We start from the raw sequence: 17,497 nt of genomic DNA on the forward strand, positions 1-17,497 counted from the left end.
AGGGCTTCCTGAGTCTGCCACCGCCTCATTTTTCTTAACTCCTTATTTTATAAAGTTGCCACTAATTCCTTTACAATCTGAATTCATTTTGCTGATACCTTTTTGTCCTAAAAGATTAAAAAAGTTCAGTTTTCCACTCGGATAATATGCATTAAGATTGTATTAGAATATATAATCCAGATTACAGGAACTAAATGATATTATCAATAACTTTTAGCTCTTAACTTCAGATTAAAAAAATATACATTTAATGTATCATCATTCACTCTAAAAATTGGAACTCGACAAAGTCTTTCTTTGAAATAGATTATAAAGCAATGGATTTTGGGGAATTTTTGGGACTTCAAGCACGATGTGAGAAACAGTGGCTCTGTTTAGGTGGATGTAAGAGTACATTAAAGTTTCCTGAGCACTTCCCACTAACAGTAAGAGAATAAAAGTAATCTAATTGGTATCTTTTCAGACAATATATGTTAGTGTTTTCAAACTTTAATCAACTATAGAAACTGGTTGGACCACATAAAGCCACATTTGAAATCAAATCTACAGGTATTAAACCACCATGTTGACACCAAACTATTGTCTTTGGCCAAAAATGGCAACAGTTTGGATGCAAAAAGGTCCCATCTGGATATGAGTTATTGTATCCATTTCTGGTCCAGTCATCCTGTCTCTTAAAAACCAGGAAACATTGATTGGAATGAAAAAAGAAATTGTTTAATACACGAAAATACAAGAAAGAGGAAAGACACCAAGCAGATGGCAAGACCACGTCACAGTACATGCAAGCTGTAACATGTGGAATGGACATCTAACCATTCATCTAACCTTATTTAACACAGATTATTTGAATATCACTCAAAACTTTATTTAGAACCCATTATTATGGTTATTAGCCACCAAACAACAATGGCAGACCAACTAAGGCTGAGTATTGAGTTAAAGTACAGTCCACCCAAAATTAATGCTAATATAGTCACATAAATTACACCGTAGAACTGCATTGTCATATTGGAGCGGTAAGCTAACAGTATGTGAAGGAAAAATTCGGCAGCCTTATTGTTATAAATAATTTTCTATCTTCAGTTTCAAGTACAAAATGCATTCGATGTTTCTAAAGCATAAGACCACAGCTTTATGTGAAGCCGAATAAGAAGCCCAAATAAACAGATGATTATTAAGTAACAGGCGCAGCAATGTGACAGATAACAAATTAATTTGTTCGTGAATTTATCACCGCTAATATAGGAGCCAAACATTTATTTTTCTTAGAACAGCAAAGGCAACTTTGCAGACTCATGAAGACGATTTTAATGAAGGAAATCCATCCTGTTTGCAGAGTACACTTGCACAGCATTTCTTGCTTGCATAGTAAGAACCTTGCACTCAGCTATAAGCATAACATTACTAATGACATACTTTTATTATGATTCAAACTATTAAAAGCACTGCTGCAGATAAGCTGGATGAACACCCACACTTACAAAATAGTTGTATTTTGTATTTTGAATAATTATATTTCTTGAGCTTTGATTTGCCTCTGACTTTAAGAATACGAAGCGATAACCTCCAGCTATGTGATTCACACTAAAGAACTGCTTTACATTGCCAAGGGGCCAATGCGTTCTCCTCCATCACACAAACGGATGTTATTCACAACAATATGCAAAGTGTTATCACCTGGGACGCTCAAAAGGAAGTAGACTTCGGCATTAAATCACTGGAAAGTCATTATTCAAAGAAGGTCCATATTTTTGTTTTCATAGCACACTAAAACACATGATTTATCTACACTGAATTTGTAATGTGGTATTACATATGAGAATGATGGGATCGTTGTATTTCACATTGAAGTAATTTACCACATATGTGAGCGGCTGCATGTTTTCAAGCTGTATGAGGGGATATTTTATGTTTGAGTCTGTTGTGCCCGTCTAATAAAAAGTCAAAAGTCTCTGTTCCTCACAGCTCTGAAAAATGTAGACCTTTTAAATCCAGCTTTGCCTCAATGGCTCCATGTATCACTTTGCAAAGTGCTGGTCAGATTTGTCCTGAGGCACTTGTGTGCAGAAGAGATGTACTTTGTAACCCTTGATCCAGACATATACAAGGAGAAGCAGAGGGGAGAGCCATGTTTGAATGAGCCATTTCTTCTGATGCAGCACCCAGAAAGGCTTTAACAATGCAGTAAAGCTTAATGACAGGGCCCTCTGAACAGCGCCATCATCACAAGTAGTAAAACTATGCAGATGGTGGCTGATGATCAGCGCTGCCTTAACAGAATACAAATGACCGCAGTCCAACAGAGTGAACTGCACATCCCGTTAGGACAAAGGCACGGTAATGGTCGCCTCTGGGATAATACGTAGCCTGCTGCTCTTGGTGATTTTATTGAAACAAACTTTTCATTTGTGCAAAGTTATTAAAGTTATTTGGAGAAAGCTGCAAAACTGACAGTGTGCTCATGTTGCCCATTAAATCCCATATGAAGGGTAAGTGTGATCCCATTGTATGTGCTATATCTGTTAATACAGCTGGATATTTACTGAGGCAATTCAGGTTAAGTACCTAAGATACACAGCAGCGTCCCAGCTGGGATTCCAACCTTCTGGTCACAAGCCTGGTCTTTTAAATATCCCTGCTAATTGGGCTGTGGGTAGATTTCCAAAACTGTTCAAGACACCAGCTCTCCCCTGGTTACCACTGCCAGACAGAAACTTTGATCACACTACTCTGTTACAAGCGCATTCTCTTAAAAATGTGAGTAAAAGCATACGAAGCCTTTAACAGTAGTTAACATGGCCTTTAATAAGAAGGTTTTATACCGAGAGAGAATTATATTTCATTAATCTTCCCTGCAGTTTTTATTTTCCAAAGATTTCCATCACATCAAATCTCATTTAATGACTTGATGTGATGTGATCTAATTTTTCTGCTATGTCCTTACCCATTAGTTAGCTGTATTACCGACCTCCGGGAGGGCCTGATGAAAGCATGAACAAAAGCATCAGTATAGACTGAACACCGAGCAAGCACAGGCTTCTAGTCTGGAAATTTTGCCCACTCTATTCTTTTTCCAAAAAGTAGATGTGAATTTATAAGAGGGAAAAGTAGCAAGTTATGTAAAATTATAGGAATCTGTTTGAAGGTGTCTGAGACTAAAGTAAAACTTTTTTGGACCCATGAATGAATCATACAGGCCTGCATAATCCCTTTACCGCCATAATTACAAGCATTAAGCATTGAGGTGGTGTTTTCCTTCAGCAGCAACTGTTGGTCATGGTGGTGTAGCTTGCATCATTGATTTTATACTAATTAGGAAAGAAATGTGTAAATTTAGATCTGATAATATACTGTATTTGTTTGCAAGAAAATAATTTATTTTCAAATGTGATTCAGGAATTGTTTCTGGAATATGATTAAAATCTTGCTTTGCTGGATTCAAAGGAATCAGTGGCAGCATGGAAACTAATAAATATTAAAAACTGGAAGCTCTTTGTTGACTTTGCGAGTGAAATTATGTTTTATGGGACTTAATTTTAGTATATATAGAATGGGTAAGCGCAACATTATTTTCTAATTATCATCTATTATTACAAATATCATAAGAAAGTGTGACCACAACTATAAAAGCTGAAGTTTTGACAGTTTGCTGGTCTGGAGCATTCAGGTGTGTGTTAACACAACACCAAGGAGGAAAGACATCTGGAAAGGCTTGTAATTATGAATTGTAGAAAATATAGATAGTCCATCATTCTGCAGTGAAAAAGATTATTCACAAGTGAAAAACAGTGCCTGAGTGGATCTCCCAGCAAATTCACCCCAAGGTCAGACCATGCAATGCTTGTAGAAGCTGCAGAAAATCCAAGAGCTACATCTCAAAAGTTTCAGTTTGCATGTTAAATGTTAAAGTTCATGACAGTACAATTAGAAAAAGATTAAATGTGTATAGCGTGTTTGGAAGAGTTACCGGAAGAAGACATTTTCTCTTTAACAAAAAAACAAAAATATGGCAGCATGGCTTAGTTTTTTGAACAAACTGCAAGGATTCTGGAACAATGTCCTTCAGACCAGCGGTCCCCAACCCCCGGGCCTCGGACCGGTACCGGTCCGTGAGTCGTTTGGTACCGGGCCGCGAGAGTTGAGGCTCAGGTGTGAAATGTATGGTTTTCAGGGTTTTTATCGGTTTTCAGTGTTATTTTTTTTTATCGTTAACTCTGTTTTCCTGGGTCTTTTCACGTGTGTTATGAATAAATCTTCTTTTTTTCGGTACCGGCACTAGTTTTATTTTGTTATATTTATCCGCGACACCTTAAAGGCCGGTCCGTGAAAATATTGTTGGGCATAAACCGGTCCGTGGCGCAAAAAAGGTTGGGGACCGCTGTTTTAGACAGAGAAGACCAACGTGCAGATGTTTTTACGTGACACAAAGTGCTGTCTTTGGAGAAAACCAAATATAGCATCTTAGCACAAACACCTCATATATGGAAGAAAAGAATGAAGGCACTGCAATGGCCCAGTCCAAGTTCAGACTTCAACCCACCTTAGACGCTTTGGTGGGACCTTAAGAGCTATTATCTACAAGCTGTTCAGTCACGGAGTGTACATATTCTTTGACAGGAATGCATAGATGTTACAATTACATTCCATCTTTTCATAGCACAGCATTTTTTTCACACAGGACAAAAGATGACAGCTCTTTGCAAGAGGTTCTTCTCATGTGTTGCCACAGACGTTTCTGCTCCCTGTGATTGATAAATACAGCATTTTGAGTGAGTTTTAAGGTGGCATGTATAAAATGTTGATTTAATTTGTCAGGTTGTTGATGGCAACCTAGGCTTTGTTGTTTAGTTGTCAGCACAGATTAGTGAAAAAAGCTTGAAACACGCTGAACCCCACAGTAGTACTCAAATGAGTTCAAATCTTTCCGTTAATGTGTACGTACTTGTATATAATTAACAACCAGCAATTGGAAGTTATAGGTATCACCAGTTTTTACACCATGTGAGATTGGCCAGTTGTCACTCATCAGATTAAACCAAAAGCATGTCTCCTGTCATATTTTGTCAGTGTAATATTCGTTGGATGATTGGGCTTGCATGGTTTTAGTGTGTGACAAACCCTGACAAAAGCAAGTGGCACAAATAGGTCACTATATTTTTACAGTTATAGTTCATTACCGTAAATGAAGTAATGACTGATAAATCAAGCTGATATCATCCTTTTTTTCCAAAGTTATAATGACAATAAGAAGATCTCTGATTTAGACGAGCATTGGTTTGTGTATTTGTATTGAATGTGAAGCAGACAATAACTAAATTAATCTAGTTTGTAATAATCACAGTGCAGCTTAAAATTTCAAATAGAGACTGTCTGGTACCGGGAGGTTGCTGCTGGCAACTCAGCTTTTGTTGTGTAATTTATGTAACAAACAATTTCTCCATCCTGCATAAACACAACATACTGCCAGACGCTACACGATCTGACTGCTAAATCATTGCGCAAACTGCTCCCATGATGGCTTCTGCACAGCTTAAAGTGGGTTTGAGGTTGAATTACTGAGCTGAAAATGTTTGGGTGTGGAAAGTAGGTTTAGGGGACTGTATGTAACCCCTTTATGCCAACCACTAACACACTTACATATACGGCTGTCTCATTCATACTGTAGATTAAATCATGTTGAGGTATGTCATGCAGCATTAGATTAACCTTTAACCTCTGAATCTTGACTGAACTGTGCATAATTGGTTGGTCAGCTCCTTTGCTAATTAGTGTGGCATTAATGTGTGCCGCCTTGGGCTAGCGTAGAGTTGCAGGGGGTGTATGGGGGGGCTGGCATGGCTCTGTAGAGCAGCCACCATTAACACTGGCCCAAAGCAGCCTGCTGGGAGGTGAGAGTGCTCTACACTCAGTCCAGCCTCGACCCGGGCTGCAGGCCCAGAGCTCCCTCTGATCCACATATATATGATGTCCTTGCGAAGCAGGGCTGACATAGGCGCACATAGCAGCGGTGATGTTACAGTAGCCCCTCTGTGATCCCTCTCTTTTTTAAAACCGTGACAGGCATGCGACCCATGCCACTCCTCAGCAGGCTGCCCTCTCTGCCGGCAGGGCAGCATCGAATGGTGACTGATGTTGGCATGAGATGTGCTGCCAAATGCCCTAGCTTGTGTGTCCAATCATGGATGTTGATTTCAATTAGCTCAATCACATGCTCCAATACTGACCTCTCGCTTTCAAGGGCTTTTTCTTTGGTTGCTTTTTTCTTGCACTTTGCTTCAACTGCCCCTCGGCAAACAGGGTCAAATTGTTTGGTGTTTGTGCGGCTTCTGGTAATGGTGGGTCCTTGGTTATGTTGGCCAAGACATTTCAGCTGCAGCTTGCCAAGCCTTGTTGGTCATCAGGAGGTGGGGTAAAGGGGCAGGGGGTTGGGCCAAAGATGTAAAGCTTCTCTGATAATCAGTCTGAACAGTGGTTGGTCCTGATAGCTGGTGGCTGCCTGGTGCTTGGTTGATTGATGCTGGCTTGTGCTTCCATACAGAGCCCTGCCATGCAGACCCCACTGTGTAAACACTGTCACTGCAGTGAATCTCTTAGTCCCTTAAAGCCTAGATCAGTGGTGAGCTTTGTAATGTGCAGCAGTAACCAAAAGGAAGCATGTTGGAAATCACAGGACTGTGATCGCATGCATAACTTGACAGTGTTTGGGGATTTTCGTGGACACTAAATGTAGCTTTGAGGTAAAATACCAGCTTGAGTTTTAAATTGATTTATTGGCACCATTTATCTCCAGTTTCAAGACAAAAAAATCAGTATCTGTTAGCATTTCTATTTTTTAAAATCTTCTATCATACCTCAGCGATGAATTTCCTTGCTATTGTCTGAGGTCCAGTGGGGGGAGGCCATTTCTTTAAATATCCTCAATGTCACTGTGATGCAGCGTAGGTCGGTTCTGGGGCCTGCAGACCAGAGCGGTACTCCTCTCTTTCATCTCATCCCAAATGCTGAGCTCACAGTCAGAGATAAGTGCTTCTCCAGAGATGGCCTCGCTCCCTCAAATTGCCCTCCACATCTGTGTAAGAATGTCCACAATGTGCATGTTTAACATGTGATCATTAATCAAAGCGAGACAGTCAATTAAAGCCATCAGAGCCACGGGGGCTTGAGCCAGACGCATGCACTGGCAAAATGATACGGTCACTAACATCAGAGGACACTTTCTACTTTTAGCGGGGTTGCAATTAATCAACGATTTCTCAAATATATCTAACCAGGATGAGGACTCCTGAAGGCCGACAACTGACCTCCATGTTTCATTTTTAAATAACCAGCTGACATTTTAGTACCACTTCATGGTGAGAAAGTGTAATTTCTTTTATCAGCCTAGAATATTTCTTTTAAAATTAGCCAATTTATTTAAAAAACAACAACTTTTCATCATGTATATTGCTTTGTACCTGTACAGTCTATTGCAGTCCAATACCTGGATTCAATTGTAACTTTACCAATTTGTGATGTTACGATTATATTTCTATACAATTTTTTTTTTCATAGTAAGACCTCGTCATTTAAATATTGTACCTGTACTACAATATTCAAACTCTGCACATCCCTGTGACTACAGTGCTAAATCGTATATCAGGAATAAGGTTTAAAAATCTATTTTGCTAGCAGTGTCACAATTAACTTTATACTAAGACAACTGTAATATAAACTATATGTAATGAAGCTATAGTAGTGTGCCTTGTACACTGGACATTGACTGTATGTTTCAGCATGATCGTGATTTTGACTGCATAACCCAGCCCCAGTTAAGGTTAACATTTAGCTACTGCCAGCGGTGGATCGAGCCTTCACATTATGCACTTTCATAAAAATAATAAGGCAAGTAAAAGAATACAGTATGTTCTGCATTCAAAATGTTACTTAGCAAAAAGCACAGATGTACTGTCAGTACAATGGCATGTTTTTAAGCAAAATTGCCCCCTGTTCGGTTATTATGGAATTACATTGTTATTGTTAATGCAATAATAAGCATATTTCAGTTAAGAGGGGACAATTTCAACTTATAGAAATGCATCATATTTAAGAAAATTAAGTTCTGAATGTAGCTGAATGTGCAAAGTAACCAGTAACCAGAGCAAAAACAATGGAATAAAAAATAAACTGTATCTATCTGAAATGAAATGGGGATGTAAAGTTGCATGAAATGAAAAAGTTAAGCACAAGCAACCTGCTTAGAATTGGTTACTTTCTACTGCTGGTCAACAATGTAGGCTTGCTATGTAATTAAAATATATTCCAACAGAGTGGGAAACACATCAGCATAAACATTTCAGACATCATAAACATACAGAATCAGCCACAGAACTGACATTTAACCATGCAATTATCCTCCTTCAACAGATACCTTTCAGGTCATCATCAGAAGCGCAGTCTGCTCTTTTATTTTCTCTTTCTATCTGTCAGCTGTGCCTTTGTCATGGGCACAGACTATAGATAGAGATGTCAAGTCAGACCTGTGGGTCATGGGGTTGGGGAACCTCTTCACTTCTGTTGACCTTCAGACAGACAGATTTATACACTGTCAAGTCTCGGCGCTCCAACCACGGCAGTGCCTTCTGCAATCGGAGACAACCATAATAAAGACGTCAGGCTTTGACCCCTGTCTCTCTTCATTTCACCAGTAATTGTCATGATTGCTGAATAACTTTCAGATTTCAAACAAATGCATTAGCCAAATGAGCTAAGGTGAAGACTTTGATGGGTAGCCTTTCTGTCCTCCTCTCAGAGACAGACTGATTGCAGGGGAAAAAAACCCCAACTTGGCTGATTTGCCAGAATAATCACAGTAAATTGCTTGTAGCTCATTTGCAGATTGTTGTCAGCGAGATGGAGAGCAGTTTACCCATTTGACAGCTTAGTTAGCAGTCCAAGGACTTGTGAAATATCACACTTCATATGTATTCCAATTTGAGAACCATGTGAGACTGGAAATTGTGAGATTAAAGCGAGACTCAGCTCAGCTGCATTTGGCTGCGTGTATTCATATGTTTCATAAGAAGAATTCTTTTGATTTTAAATGAAAGATTTTATGTGCTTTTAATAACGAAACGGTATTAATTACAAAACCAGAAGAGTTCAGTTTTCACAAATAAATGCGAAAGGTCCTTGTCATTGCATTGCAGCATCTTCGTCTCCCTTTTTGTCACCCCATGTGGGTAAACAAGCGGTTGACATGAGTTAATTATTAATTAAACAAGAAGCAGGAGTGAGGAAATCATGGAGCAGTCCCTAAAGAGACCTCTAAACAAACGGGGCGTGGAGCAGGTACCAACGTGACCCTTCTCCCAAGAGTGCTGTCTACGGTGAGACTGCCGACTCACTAATGAGCTGTTTGCAGAAGTGGGTACACAGTGACAATGACCTCTGACCTTTGCCTACACCGTCTGGGGAGCAGGGAGGGCTAGAGAACAAGAACCTGTCCTTTCTGCGCTGCTTTTTTGCTTTGATGAAACAAGTTTTGTGGCGCTTTCTCAAATGTTCTCCCTCTGAATGAATCGCTGCCGTCGAAGAGCAGCATTTCATTCTCGACGTGTGAAATTCACCCTGTGTGCTTCATAATGTCAGCGTGTTAGGAACTTGTTAACACTGGCTGAGCTGCACAATCACTTACATAATAATTATAGTAAAAAAGCCATAATGAGCATATCGAGACACATGACCTTCAGGCACTCTGTCTCCATACTTTTTTTAATTACCCTGATCATACACGATTTTTTTTTGTTGCGACATACAGTGAAACAGTATGAGACGCTAATGACCAGTTTGACAGTTTGATAGTTGGTGGAAATACTGCGTGTGTTCGAGGATGCCAGCGCGTCGACCGAGGAGCCCAGCGACAGTAAAAAGCCATCTAATTAACCCGCCTGGTATGACATCATGTGATTAAATTAAACCACATCATCTCCCTCTGGGTTTGCCTGGAAACAAACCCTAACAATTCATTCGCTAAGCTTTAATTTTCAAACCTGTTTCAAAGGCCTGATGCAAAAGATAATTACCAGCTTCATCTCGGTGGGTTTTTGTTCCATCCGCTTGTTCATTAATAACGATAAGAGGTTGGAGGTTAAAAACTCATTTAATTGCCTTTATATTAATGACATTATGAATAGCAGGCACTGTGGAGTCTAATTCTGTCCAGTAGTTAGTCGACATGCAGGGCCCCCTGGAGGGCCGCTCATTTTGCCAGAATTACACTACGGCAAAAACTAGAATTAATGTGCACCACACTATAACAGCGATGACAAACATGCTCTCCAGCATGGAATTATCTTGAGAAATGGCCACGAAGACTCACTCTCCACTCTTTTTCCACATGCACACTCACGAACACGCACTCTGCGGTTGCATCATGAATCCTGTTTTGTAAACAGAGTCCAGTCCAACCCCCCCGCCCCCTTTTTAAAAAGATATTCTGTTGCCTTTAGTGCCCCAGAACTAATTAGAGTCTCTTTACCCTTATGTCCTGTAAAGGTGAATTCCCTCCCACCTCTGGAAAAAAAAAACCCCTGAAAAACTGGAGCCGAGTTGGGCACTGATGACTAAATTGTACTCTACTTAGGAATAATGATAATGAAAATGCCTTTCAGCCAAGCCATTTCACCCATGAATATTGCAAAGAGGTAATTTCAGCGAAGCGTTGGCATTTTAACTAATTTAAATTCTTGTTATCTCTCCAATTCTTTTGGCTGGTTTTATGGTTACTGGAGCAGATTTAGTTGTGTATGCATTATAGCCACAAGAGCCTAACCATACATCTGAATGCTAATTAAACATTTGAATAATCATCTGGGAAGTTCAACACAGGGGGTGCCCCTCTATTCTGTGAGAATCAAAATCCCGATTTTCAAGACGGATAAATACATCACTGATGTCCCAAATGCTTTTGGTAGTGTTAGTTTTTGGAGTTCATTATTTCTTTTCGTCGTACCTTCCTTTATCTTTTCACTCCCCACTTTCCTGTCTGAATAAAGTAAAAGTAAGTGAATTTGTAGAATAAGGATCTTAACTAAATAGCACAAGGAACTTATTAGTTTACAAGTATCGCCAGCCAGAAATGAGGCCAAGGGGGGATGATGAATGAGTATATTTCCCCAAGCAAACGGCTGACCTGGATACTGCTTCCTTCCTCCCCTTCCCCAGTGCCAAGTGGGCCACCATTTTTCACTGGCCTCACACTTAGCTGCGGACAGCTTTATACGGGCCTGCGCTAACTGTGGACCCGACCCACAGTCTGTCTCCATCGCAGATCACCTCCTTCTGCAGTCATCTGAAAATTGTAATCCCTTAGTCAGGGCCCCTGTAATTTGATCAAATAGCACGCACCCTTCCCCACCACTTACTGGCCAATTAAGTCAAGTTCTCACGCAGGGGGTCCAGCTGGCTCGGTGTTATCTGGGGATGAATTGATTGAAGCCATTCCACATCTATGAACCCTACTTTAATGATGTAGGTGATAATACTTGTAATTCTTCTCAGTCAGGGGACTCATGGGCACAGCTGTTACCGCCGTAATCCTTGTCCTGATACACTGAAGTACCAGCAAGGCATTAATCTGTCTCTCAGATTCTCCTCCGCCAGGTTTTTCTCCACCCTTTTCCCTCCCTCGTTCCTGCCTGTGCTTGTGTCTCGTAGCTAATACTACATCTGTGAAATGTGACATTGAAGTTGGGGTGGAAAAAAAAAGAAAAGACAAAGATGAGGCGTAAAACACGATTGTGAAGGATTCGCTGTTAATGATTACGCATAGCTTACATTGCTCACTTCAGGCCCTGACCACTTTGTTAAAAAAGAACCCCTCCTCCCGTCGCTCCCCCACCCCCTCCAACTAAACCATGACAACTTAAGAAGGATAGATTTAGGAGTGAAAAATCAATAAATACATGCATTAGTTTCGAAGGCAGACATTAACATTCTAAAACAGACTTCTCTTATAATCCTGCCTCTAGCCATTCAGTCAAAATATCAAATTATCATAATGAGGTCTAACTGCATATAAATGCTAAGCATTAAAATCAGAGAAGGAGGTTACATATAATGCAATACATTCTTTATTAGAAGGTATCATTATACATGTGTCTATAGCTTCTACTCTTAATTTGCATTGGAGCGCATTTCATGACTCTTAAAATACCTCTGTGACAATGGGAACAGGTTAATCACAGAGCACAGCGTCGGGCCTTTGTTTTACATATTTCTTCATGAAGGTGGAAGACTTTGTCAGAAATTAAAAATACAACAGATGACCTGAATTTTAGGCATATTATGCACAAAAGAGTTGAGCATGCTCTTAAGAGTGTCGACACTGTCTTTTAACTTGAGATCAGAGAGTGAGAATTGCATAAAAAGTAATCTGAAACCAGCGCCTCCATCCCCGTCCTGTTCCTCAGTTGGAAATGAGGAGAGGTTAGCTTCATCTGCTGGAACCTTGACAGGCCCTGTTTTACCCACTTGACTGGTTGCAGTTTTACCCGTCATGCGCACACACAAACAACAGCCGATAACACGCTCCCAGTTGCCATCAAGTCCCGATTAGGGTCCTCAGGGGTGCTTCGCTGATCAGGCCGGGGTCAGAGGGCTGCCGAAGCCAGGTGGAGTCTGGGAACGAGATCATGTAAGCTACACTTTAAGGTAGCATCAACAAGGCCAAATGCATTCAGGCCAGCTGCTGCTCTGTGGCACTGATAAGAATCACCTGCCAATAAAGAATGAAGATATTTATCACTGCTGCAGTTCATCACGCTGCCTCGCTTTGTATCGTTCCCTTAAAATGCTTTGCTGGGCATCTACTGTCTAAAGTTATTAAAATAATTTCCACATATTAACGCTCACAAGGCAGAATATCCATTTATCTGTGCCATTAAATTTACATTACCAACTTCTGTAAAATGTATTTCCCTTAAAGCTATTGTGTCTTGTAGGGAAACATAAAATCTTACATTTTGTATTAAGTGTGTAAACTTAAGTATACTGATAGAATTTGCAAATCACTCTGAAAATGCATTGAATAATTATGAATAATACATAACCGCTGAACAAATTAGCCTGGTGTGAGCTCCAGTGCATTAGTGTTAGCTGAATGCCATGAAAGATGTTTGATATTAAGGATGAAAAATTGGGTGAGTAAGCAGCACTAGCAAGCTGGATCAGTCTCATGGTAAACAATTTAGCGTGGGGGCGTACAGTAATTACTGCTTTCAGTCTCATTTAGAAAGCCTGTTGGCACTCGGGAGCACGATGTCGCTGCGATGCTGGATGCGTTTCTGGATTTGTGATGCGCAGATATGAACAGTGATTTAAGTGACAGGAGGTTTGAGCTGTCATGCCAGCTTTGAGCACTTCCTACTAACCCCCCATTTTTTTATTATTTTTTTTGTCTCTCTTCAAGACAGTGTCACGCCTACATTTGTCTGAACACATATTGCTCAGTTTAACTGCTACTTTTTCTTCTTACAAATAGATGCATGCATGTGTGTGTGTGTGTGTGTGTGTGTGTGTGTGTGTGTGTGTGTGTGTGTGTGTGTGTGTGTGTGTGTGTGTGTGTGTGTGTGTCAGGAAAGGAGCTGTAAATGATCAGCAACCTTGAAGTGTTGTTTATCTATTCAACTGATATAGGGCTTCATTGAAAAATCAAATGGAGAATCACATTATGTAAAAACATAGCGAATTAGAAAAAGCAGTGCAGCTTTGCATATGTATGTGTATGTGTGTGTGTGTGTGTGTGTGTGTGGCTGCAGGATAAAGCAACAAGCATTTTGGTCTTGTAAACACAACCATAGAGGAGCGTCTGTTGGTTTCTGTCCTTATTATTTTTGGCAGGGTTGCATATGTTCCCCGTGCAGAGCCGAGCTTGATTATCATTCCAATCAGCTGAGGTGGAGAGAGTCACATTAATTTGTAGTAATTAATAGCACTGCCGCATCTGACAGCACATGCTAACGAGACCCTTTGATTGTTTGGATCTCTAAGTGTGCCTCTCCTTGTTTGCATCACCTCGGAGGAATTCGTAATATCAAAGCTTAGCGCTATCTGATAGTTGTCAAAATGCAATTTATAAAAGTTTAATTCTTTTATTGATTTAGTTTAGGTTTGATGCCTGCAGTGTCAGCTCCCTTGGTAGAACTTAGTGGATTCAAATGCTTGTCACCAGCTCGGCCTCCTTTTTACTGAGAACAATTGCCATAGGCCAGCCCAACAGGCATGGTTTAATTGCCATTAATTAAAAGCATAAATCTTTTTCTTCAGTTGCTCTGCTCTTAAACAGGGCTTTGCGTATCTGCTTTTTTCCTCTGCTTGTCAGAATCCCTCCTGGCTAGTCAGGGTTCACCCCCCACCCCCCTCTTCCTCCCTCCCTCTCTCCCTCTCTCTCTCTCTCTCTCTCTCTCTCTCTCTCTCTCTCTCTCTCTCCCTCTTCACCAGACGTTTCTGGAATCATCTTTTTAGCACACTCCTGCCTGATCTGACATGAAGTGTGGGCAGCATGGTGATATTTAGTAAACCGGCTTCCTTCTTTATTGATGTATAATGAGGTCAAATGAATCCTCTCGTACGCATGCTTAGATGGCTCCTCGCCTCAAATCCTTTCTGACAGCGAGTAAAACAGCCGGCAAACACAACGCCGGCTCCCAGAGACATGGTTGTGAAAAAGCAGGAGAGAGGGGGGGGGGAGCTCTTTTATACCTTGGCAATTTTCCTCCTGTCTAGTCCTTAATTAGAGACTTTTTACCCTCTGAACAGTATTGCTCTTCTGCTCTAAGCCTCTAATACTGCAAATACTGGATGAGAGAATTAACATTAATGCTGGGTTCATTATCAAATGACAGCTCTATTTACTTAAAAAAATAAAAACACGGCTTGCTATCTTTTTTTCTCAAACACTGCGCAGTTTTATGAAGCTTCTGTGTGAACCCCGCTGTGTTTTTCAGTCATGTTGGGGTGATGTTTGACTGCACAAATAAAGTCACCATGATTTAAAAAAGAGATTGCTGGCATCCTAAATCATCAGCGGTGTCAAAACAATTCACTTCCCTTTCGTTGCCAAGCCTCTGCCTGTCGCCCTCAGCCGCGTGGCCTCCACTCCTGGGTGGCCGTGTCACCACGAGCGGCTCATCCCGGCCATGCGCCTGTTTATGCATATTAGCTTTTTTTGCCTCATGTGCCTGCATTCGCAGCTATTCCCTCGCGTAACTGCATATCTAGTCAGGGCTGAGGCTTCCCAGGCCTTATTAAAACCAAGAGAGTGTTTCAATTCAGGGTCATCGAGAGAGTGCAGCACATAAATATGTTAGGGTAGCGCTATCAGCCGGTCAGTTTACAGGGGGGTGATCGATGATGGTCATGGCACACTCGCACAAACATCTTAAGCGGATGCGGCTTTTGCTTAATTGGGAGCTTTGCCGCTCAGATTCCGACTTATTTGATGTTGATGATGAAGTCCCAGGAAGGCTGTGAGATTCTTGTAAACTAAATGTGCATGCATGCTGTCTTCATTTGTACGCTGGTCCGAACTGTTACCCGTCAATTTAACCTGCATAGTTTACCTCTTCTTCTACGGGAGTATCAACACACACATACGTACACACATGCCCCGAGCTCATTTTTAATCCTCGCGGCTCACTGTGAAGGCAGGAGGAAGTTCCAATTAAAATTAAAATAAGCTCTTTTAACGGTCTCTTAAATTGACAACTGAACAATGATTTTCGAATTGGTATCTGTCAAAGGTCTCGGAAAATCCTCAGTTGATAAGGCCCAACGCATCCAATTAGTAGCAGAGTAGGGCCTCAGCCAGTAATGATTTCCAGGTCCCTTAAGATGTGGCGTGGACACTTATTGCAAATTACTGACAAAGAGCCCCGCTGTATTGATGAGAGGGAGAACAGCCAAGTCTCCGTGTTCCCATCAGGTGGACGAGCACTAAGAGGGGTCTGAAGGAGAGCCCAGGTGTCTCTCTCGCTCGTTCTCTCTCTCCTCTTTTCCGCAGCCATAATGTGGCCTTGCTGTGTAGCTCGTATATAGCCCCCCTGCTGACACGGACTCTCAGAGACCAGCCTCTCTTGACATGAGCCCCAGCTCAGGGAAAATGCTAATGCTAACACGAGGAAGGTGTCAGGAGCGGATCATCAATAATGTCTGCAAGTTTACTGCCCTCTTCTAATTATAGCTTCTATCTCTCAGGGCCGCAGGAGACTGCAGGGCAGCTCCTTAATTGAGCTGAGGTAGATTTACTTCCCCATCATATTCGCGGCTCCATTGTTTACAGTCCTTGAAACTGATTGAAAGGAATCAAAAGATTCGTTGAGATGTGATTCAGTACAGAACATGTTTGGTATGCAGGAGGAATGACTAAAGGAGGATGATTCTTGCTGGTCAGGTAGGGATTTAGATTTGAAGGCCATGCTATAGCCAGAGGTCATATCATTTAATTCTCAGCATTGATGCCTCTGGAATGCTGTATGTGATGTTTTTTTGCTTCTTGCTGTTACATCGCAGGCTGGTTCCGGAGGGGCAAATAAGAGCTGCTTCAATGACAGTCTAGTAAGTAAGAGCTGCTCACCTCAATTATGGGAGTTAATGAATAGATAATCACATTTTGCATTTAGATTTGCTGCTTGTGTTGCAAGATTGTAGCCCACATTCCCTCCATGGTCTCTGGGGAGGGTTGCTGCTGGTCCACAAAGCTCTCAGGCCATGCTAAGTCCCCTGATGCTTCCACGGGTCTGCCGCTTCCATCCTGCTGTAGGCTCAGTGAAGAAGGTGTTGACCCTGGTGACCTGAGCCTGCTTCCATTGGGTGAGGAAGGGCTGCTCTATACTCTGTGCTTCAGGGTCAAATGGTTTTGTAGTTTGTAGTTTCCTCTAGTTAGATGTTTGTTGCAAATGACTGTTGAGAAGAGGGAGGGCTGATAGCTGAGTAGGTATCTCCAGCAGGGGGGGGTTTGGGATGTTTTTGACATTTTGCTCAAGGTGATGATTGTGCTTGTGTTTTGTGCTGCTTGCGAATACAATATGAGCTAAATACTGATTGGTGATTATCGTTATGTCACTGTTTATCTTCATTTTTAATTCATGCCCCCAAAAATTCAATTTCTGTGAGATGATTTGCATCTGCTCATCATCTGGATGCCATTGTAATCCCCGCTAAACTTGTAGCCCTCTGCTCGCCTGTGTTCCTTTAAGATGAGAGAGGCTTTGATTTCCCCCATCTTTGTGTCACACTGACTGGCATGCTATTTGACAGGTGGAGTTAAAATAGAGAAAATTGTGGATGAAAATTCGTCAGTCTCAATCTCTTGCCCTGGGCTGTAGGCAGCAGAGACAGAAGCCCACTGCTTCGTGTCAAATGTTTATCAAAGGGCCTGATTAAATTGCTGTGTTCAGGGTAACAGCCTTATAGAAAAAAAAAAGTGAAATCCCTATACCTTGGCAAGGAGTCCTTG

Source organism: Rhamphochromis sp. 'chilingali', assembly GCF_963969265.1.
Source record: "Rhamphochromis sp. 'chilingali' genome assembly, chromosome: 3".
Taxonomy (NCBI): Eukaryota; Metazoa; Chordata; class Actinopteri; order Cichliformes; family Cichlidae; genus Rhamphochromis; species Rhamphochromis sp. 'chilingali'.